Source organism: Mus caroli, chromosome 9 (assembly GCF_900094665.2).
Source record: "Mus caroli chromosome 9, CAROLI_EIJ_v1.1, whole genome shotgun sequence".
In the NCBI taxonomy this organism is placed as follows: Eukaryota; Metazoa; Chordata; class Mammalia; order Rodentia; family Muridae; genus Mus; species Mus caroli.
This window is the reverse complement of record NC_034578.1, coordinates 17,570,798-17,578,490: the sequence shown is the minus strand read 5'-3', so window position 1 is coordinate 17,578,490 and position 7,693 is coordinate 17,570,798. Positions and strand designations below refer to the sequence as shown.

At 45.7% G+C, this 7,693-nt stretch overlaps 1 protein-coding gene and 1 long non-coding RNA gene across 4 annotated transcripts in view; both read right to left on the bottom strand.

The window, feature by feature from the left end:
• Positions 1 to 7,693, bottom strand: part of Carm1 (coactivator associated arginine methyltransferase 1) — a 43,701-nt gene that overhangs the window by 22,378 nt on the left and 13,630 nt on the right. The gene's annotated exons all lie outside the window — the stretch shown is intronic.
• The window catches only part of LOC115031914, a 13,038-nt gene continuing 9,794 nt past the window's right edge, over positions 4,450 to 7,693 (bottom strand). Inside the window, exon 4 of the long non-coding RNA XR_003837549.1 lies at positions 4,450 to 4,550. This is a non-coding gene — a long non-coding RNA (uncharacterized LOC115031914). The remainder of the gene's footprint in view (positions 4,551 to 7,693) is intronic.

Below are 7,693 nucleotides of genomic sequence, written 5' to 3'. Positions count from 1 at the left end.
CAGCCAGGGCTACACAGAGAAACCCTGTCTCGAAAAAAACAAAACAAAACAAAACAAACAAACAAAAAAAAACAAAAATGAAAATAAAATAAATAACCCCAACAACTCTGAGATGTCACTGCTCAGTGTCTACAAATGTCCCCAAATTAACAGTAGCATGAAGTAAGTTAGAAGTGAGTAGAGAGATGTGACCAAGTGAACACAGTGACCACCTGACACAGCAATTCCACGCCCACATGTGTCCCCACAAAGCATGGCATATAGGGCTTCAAATACATGTATGCAAACCCTCAGGGACAGGGGCTGTTATAAGCAGTCCTGTCAGTCAGGAGGCTAAAGCCAAGAAGCTGATGGTGTCCTAGCTAACTTGGACAACATAGCAAGAGCTCAAAGAAAGAAAAGAACATGTTGGCGCCAGGGCTTAGTTGGCAGAATGCAGCAAGCCATAGACTCCATTCCCAGAACAGCAAAAATGACATGAAACAGCAGGCATGGTATACAGATGTAAAAAAACAAAACAAAACCAAACCAAAAACAAACCTTTGGGAAGTGGAGGCAGGAAGATCATAGTTAGAAGGAAATATACCTATCTACCTACCTACCTACCTACCGAGAGAGAGAGAGAGAGAGAGAGAGAGAGAGAGAGAGAGAGAGAGACAGAGGACTGTTTATTCCCAATAGTCAAAACTAGACTCCACTCAAATTCCATCAACAGATCAACAGATAAACAAAATCAGATAATGGTATTATTTAAGCACAGAGAGAAACAAAGTCAAGACTTGCTACAACCTGGAACACTACCAGAAATACTGTGTCAAAAGAAGGGAACAGCCACAAAGGTTGTGCAGTAAGTACTGTGTTCAATCAAACAGCAGGAAGGGTATATCCAAAGTGGCTGGGATAGACTTTCAGTTAGTTGACAGGGCTCCAAGAAGACAGTAGGGTAGCAAGAACTACCCGGTGTGGGTGTGGGGTTTCCTGTGGGGCGATGACAGGGTTTTGGAGATAGCTAAAGGTCACAGTTACATAACACCAAATTCGATCAATGCTCCTGAATTGTACTTTAAAATGGTTCGTGTTAGTTTAAGGAGCTGTCACTTCAGTAAAGAAAATTGAGCCCTATCTGATAGTACAGTGCATGGAGACCTGCAGTACTCACAGGGGACATGGCTACCCTGTTCTGTCTAGCTCATGGAAGAGCCAGGCTCTGGGAGTAGATGTCACCTCCTAGGAGTAAGGTCTGCCTGAGGGTATGTTGGTTGTCCACTGGCCCAGACACAGGGACCCAGACTTAGTGCCTGGGACTATGCCCCTTCTAGAGTAGAAGGTAAAGGTGATCTTTGGGCTAGGTCTGGATGATAAGACCCTGGGATGCCCAGTTTCCCTATGTGCTCCTCTTGCAGCCTGGCTCCAAGCAGGCAACTATAGCACTAGCACTGGTGGTGGATGGCAACAGAGGCAGGGCTGGGGCACTGATGAAGGAGTCTGCATTTTCTGAGCATCACAGCTGGTCCCTCAGGCCTTTCCTCTTGAACACAGGAAGCACCAGGAACCTTTGTAACATACTCATGCAAATGAACAAGCCACCTACACCTCAGTCCCCTGCTTTTCAAACCCTGCTTTAGGAGGCCTCAGAGTAAAAACTTGGAAGTATTTGGCTGCCACATGCAAAGTCCTGGGTTCCAGCTCCAGAACTAAAAAAATAAAATCAAAGCAAACAACAAAATGTTCCTTTTGAAGAGCCCCAGCTTTGTGCATTATCCCTCCTCACTGCGGCACACCCAATCCTCTGGATCCAAAGGAAGGCTTGGACTGGCCTTTGCACATCCTAGCCTTCCCATTTCCCAACTCCCTTCTAGAGATGGGTCCAGGGCAATCCTGTGGCTAGATAGAGAAGACATCCCATACCATAAGGATGGAATTGCAGAGCAAGGGTCCTCTAAGGAGCACCTGAAACCTAGATGAGGCAGTAGCATTAAAGTGTCCCTATAAACACAGGTCTGCTACAGATGAAGAAAATGCCCATAGATCCTTCAAGCAGGTAAATGTTCCCTGGCAATGTCAATGCAGCCACTGGTGAGGGAGCTACAGCAGAAGCTTGCAGCCTCAGGTTTCAGAAAAGCTCCAGGGTATGATCTGCCACAAACCAACCCAGCCTTTCTTCTCCATTGGTTGCCTCAGGTTATGAAATGGGGAGCAGAAAAGAGATACAGGATGGGATAATCCAAGAAAGGACTCAGGTGATGACTCACTCCCTAAACCCACCATTTGGGAAGCTAAGACAGAACGACTGAGGTGAGTTCAAGGTCAGCCTGGGCTGCATAAATGAATTCCAGGCTATTGTGGACTATAGAGTGAGATCCTATCTCAAAAAACTTTTTTTTTTTTTTAATGGAGAGGAGATGGCTAAGCATGGTAGTACATGTGATTCGAGGCTAGCCTGGTCTCCATAGTGAATTCCAGATCAGCTAAGGCTTCATAGACCATATCTCAAAGAAACAAACCCAAATCACATACACAAAAGCAAAAGGGAGGTAAGAGGTGAGACAGTTAAAATCACTTGCTGCAACAGCATAAGGACCTGAGCTCGAATCCTCGGCACCCATGTAAGAAGTCAGTCATAGCCACACGTATGCCTGTAACCCTGGCTAGCTGGGTTCAGTGTCAAGGAAATAAAGCAGGGTGATAGAGCAAGACACTCCATGTCCTCCTCTGTTTTCCATGCAAGTATGTGCCTCTGCATGCACACCAACAGTAACACCACACCTTCTCCCCCCCCCCCCCCCCCCCCCCCCCCCCCCCCCACACACACACAGGGTTGAGCTGGAAATGCTGGATAATATCAGTCACTCTCAGACCAGAATTATAATTCCTTTCTCCAGGGTCCCTAAGAGGCACTGTGGTTGTGGGATGGTAACACTCCTTGTCTGGATGGGGTCCAATGGGTCTCAAATAGAGCACGGAGACCGGGTCCTGAGCACAGTAGGTTGAACAATGCTGAGGACACCAGTCTGGACAACAGAGTCTGATCATTTCAAGTTCTGTGGCCAAGGAACAAGAGTCTAGGGTGACAAGGGACAGCTGCACAGGGCGAATGGGGCATAAACAAATTCCCCATGACAGTGACAGGAAGACCTTCAAGACAGTCTGTGTTGCTCCCTACAAATAATTTCCTCATCTATCCATATCACAAACCCCTAGTCTCTGCCACGAGACAGCCACTTCACACACACACACACACACACACACACACACACACCCATTTAGTCATTCTGTCACCAGTTGGATGAGGGAGATTAAGGATCTTATTTAACAGTGAAATCAGCTCTGGTGAATATCATCAGAGTTACTGTTCCTGACCAATGTGCTAGGACTTGAAAGAATCCTGGAGTGGCCACATTTCTCTACAGAGGAGCCAGACAGTAAATACTACAGCTATTCTAGGAGCGTAAGTCAGTGGTAAAACTCATGCTGAATATGTGGGCCTCATCACCAGCACTATTATTTAAGAAAGAAGGAGGGAAGAAGGAAAGGGAGAGGGGAAGGAAGGAAGAAAATTTTCTGTGAGGATGATCACAATGACTCATTCAGTCTGCAGTACTTCAATAACTAAACAAATAACCATGGTTGTGTCAATACAACTTTACTGACAAAACTAGGCAGAGAGCCAGGTTTACTTCACAGGACTGTCATGTCTAGAAGTACAGGTGCACTGTTAAGCCCTTTTTCTGCATACCAGACATAGGTAACTGAGGACATCAACTTCCCATCACAAACATGAGGGACTCATGGCACTAAGCTATGCAAGCCAGGATGTGCACCAAACCCAGCGAGGCTAAGAGACTAGGGAAAACCCCTCAGTGAGTGCAGGGAGCCTGTAGAGCAATGGTTCTCAACCTTCTAATGCTGTGACCCTTTAGTAGAGCTCTTCATGTTGTGGTGACCCCAACCACAATATTATTTTCATTGCTACTTCAAAACTATAATTTTGCTACTGCTATGAATTTCACTGTAAGTATTTTGGGAGTGGAGACCCACAGGCTGGGACCACTGCTACAGGAAGGAGGCAGCCAAGCTGAGGGGCAGGGTGATGCCTAGGCAAATACACAGCTCCAGAGCCTACAAGCTCCCATAGCCACAAGCATCACCAGGAGGATCCTCTAAGCTAGGAAACGGGGAAGGAAACAAGGAAGAAGATGTAGATGGGTGGTGGGTGCAAGCTACCCTATTCCCTACCTGCCAGAAAACCCCTCTAACAAAGGCCCTAGCCCTGCCCTAAGGCCCAGGAGCCCCTGAGCATACGGATGGTCCCAGGGAACATGCCAAGCCTCTGTTACTACTTACTAGTCATGCCTTTCCACCTCAGCCAAACTGCAGGGCTTTCCTTCACTTTTTTTTTTTTATTTTTTTTATTTTATTTATTTATTTATTTATTTATTTTAAAACCAGTCAAGTGCAGTAGTGAGAATGGGGGAAAGTGTAGAACAGGAGTTCAATCTGTAACTGACTGTAAACAATCAATTGAGATAACTCACTACCTTCGGACCAGCCTTTTTTTTTTTTTTTTTAAGGACCTCTGCTGCTCTGGTCAGCCTTGCTCACTCCTGTCACCTCAGCTCATTCAGTCCCTGCTTGCTCTGGCCAAAAGATTTATTATTATACCTAAGTACACTGTAGCTGACTTCAGATGCACCAGAAGAGGGTGTCAGATCTCATTCTGGTAGTTGTGAGTCACCATGACATTGCTGGGATTGGAACTCAGGACCTTTGGAAGAGCAGTCAGTTCTCTTACCTGCTAAGCCATCTCACCAGTCCCGCTTTCCTTCGCTTTTTTTGTTTTGTTTTATTTTGTTTTTGTTTTTGTTTGGTTTTCAGAGACAGGGTTTCTCTGTATAGCCCTGGCTGTCCTAGAGCTCACTTTGTAGGCCAGGCTGGCCTGGAACTCAGAAATCTGCCTGCCTCTGCCTCCCAAGTGCTGGGATTAAAGGCGTGCACTAGCTTTCCTTCCCTTAACATCATCATCTCCACTGTGCACACATAGGAGGCACAAGTCAGAGGTCCACTTCAACTCATGATCAAAACCAATCTGGACAGCATAGTGAGACAGTTCTCAAAACAAACACGCCATGTGTAGAGGTTCATACCTAGTCCCTAGCATTTGAGAAGCTAAAGATCTCTTTGAATTTAAAGCCAACATGGGATACAGTTATAGGTCAGCCCGGACTACAGAGAGATCCAAAAATCAAAGTGGGCTGGGCAATGACTCAGTGGGTAAAAGCATCAGCTACACAAGCCTATGAGCCTGAGTTCCATTCCTAGAATTTTTCATATGATGAAAAGCTGGGTAGCTGGCCTGTATCTGCAATCCCAGCACTCCTACAGGGAGACAGAAGACAGAAATAGGAGAATCACCCAGAAGTTCCTAAGCAGATGACCAGGAGCTCAGTGTATATTGTCAAAAAAGGATACTTTGCTTTAACAAGGAATAAATAGGTCAGAAGCAACTCCCAAACATTGGCCTCTGACCTCTACACAATATGCCATGAACAAAAACTTCACTAAAAACTTCCAACAAATGAACAGAAGAAAACAAAACAAAACCCAAAACAAACAAACAACAAAACCACTCATGACCTCCCAGTTTCTCAGAGTCTTCAGTAAGAAGTCCCAACTCGGGGGTTGGAGAGATGGCTCAGTGGTTAAGAGAACTGACTGCTCTTAAGCTCAGTTTGAAACCGAAGGTTTTGAGTTTGAAACCCAGCAACCACATGGTGGCTCACAACCATCCGTAACAAGATCTGACGCCTTCTTCTGGAGTGTCTGAACACAGCTACAGTGTACTCACATATAATAAATAAAATTAAGAAAAAAAAGTCCCAACTCTGGGTGCTGGAGAGATGGCTTAGAGGTTAAGAGCACTTCCAGAGGTCAATTCCCAGCAACCACATGGTGGCTCACAACCATCTGTAATGGGAGCTGATGCCCTCTTCTGGTGTGTCTGAAGACAGCTACAGTGTATTTATTTAAATAAATCTTTCACAACCTCTGCTTCACTACCAACCCTCTTTAGTCCAGCCACTGCTCACTGGCTTCCCTAGTCTCTCATCCTTTCAGTATGGACAAAAGTTCTTGGTCAGGAACACCCTTGTCTTTCCCCTGTGACCTTGTCAGTTTCTTCCCATTTTCTGGCCAGGTTCCCACTGTACAGTGAAGCTTGTTAACACTCCTTCTAGCTCCGTGAGGGGCAGGTGGATCTACTCCACGTAAAGGAAGGATGCTGGTCGTCATGTCCATACCTAAGGATGGCTGGAGATCTTTCCATTGCTTGAAGGTCACTGGTCCCTATCCCTTGTCTAGAAAGCAATAAGGCAAGCAGAAATTCCCTGATGTCTTAGGCAGTCAAAGCTAGGGTTAGTAAAACCAACAGGAGTGGGCAAGACCTGGAACAAAGCTCTTTGTCACTAGAACGTTCTATCTGCACAAGGAGAAGGATGGGGGACAACAGGATGCCACTAAAAAGTAGCTACTTGTCAAGGTGGGACAAAGGGTCCCAACACCTCCTCACATCCTCCCTTCCCAGCAGGAGGCTATTACTGCCATCAGTGGAGGAGCAACTAAAGCTGCTAACCTTGGGTACTTGTTAGGAGGCACACAGTAAACCAAATATGAAGTCTTTCCTAATTACCTAACATTGCTAAGTACAACAAGACTCCTCACTTTTACTCTTCCAGAAGACCCACTTCACAGTGAGAAGAGGGCTGGGGAAAAATAAACCCCTCCTGGGGTATAGACTCCACCCCTCCCACAACTTCTCCCCAAGATCAAGATGAAATTCCAAGGCCACCCAGCCTCAACCAGTGCACCAAGCAGAGGGAAAGGATCCAGTTGTGAACAAAGGGACTGTCTAGTTTCACATGCTAAGAGCCAGTGAGAAGAAGACAAGAAAGCAGGCTTAAGTGGCTGAGTGCTGGAAGGGAAGGAGACAGGCTGATTACAGGGACAGGATGTAAGTTGTACCTCCAACCCTGCAGTAACTTTGGCTCCAAATCACTGGCCACCAAAGGGTTCTCCTCTACCTTGTGTGGCTAGATCATTGTGGGCCACCTAGATAGAAAAGGGCTAGAATGAGTATGATCTGAAAGGACCAATCTAGTTGCTGTCTTGTTTCTAGTCTGTTGGAAAGGGGTAACATTATCATTAGACTACTTCCTGCTGATCAGGGCATTGAGTTCCTTGAAGCAAGTCTGATTTTTGCCTTAGGATATCTAATTTTTTCTTGTTTCTTCTTTGCCCAGGACTATTTAACAAACTATGACCAATAGCTACCAACCAACCAACCAAAAACACGCTCTGCCTCTCTGGGCCCTAGCATTCATATACCCTCTGAAAAGTCCCCAGAATTCCAAACGTCAAACAATCACAGAAACTACCTGCAGCTGGCAAAGTCATGCATGAGGCAAAATATGGCCAGGTGTTGTGGGCAAGCTGAAGCAACCCCATGCCCCACGCCTGAGATTAAGATGGAAACATACTCTTATAATATTTATTTATTTATTTATTTATTTATTTATTTATTTATTTTTTTGGTTTTTCAAGACAGAGTTTCTCTGTGTAGCTCTGGCTGTCCTGGAACTCACTCTGTAGACCAGGCTGGCCTCGAACTCAGAAATCCGCCTGCCTCTGCCTCCTGAGT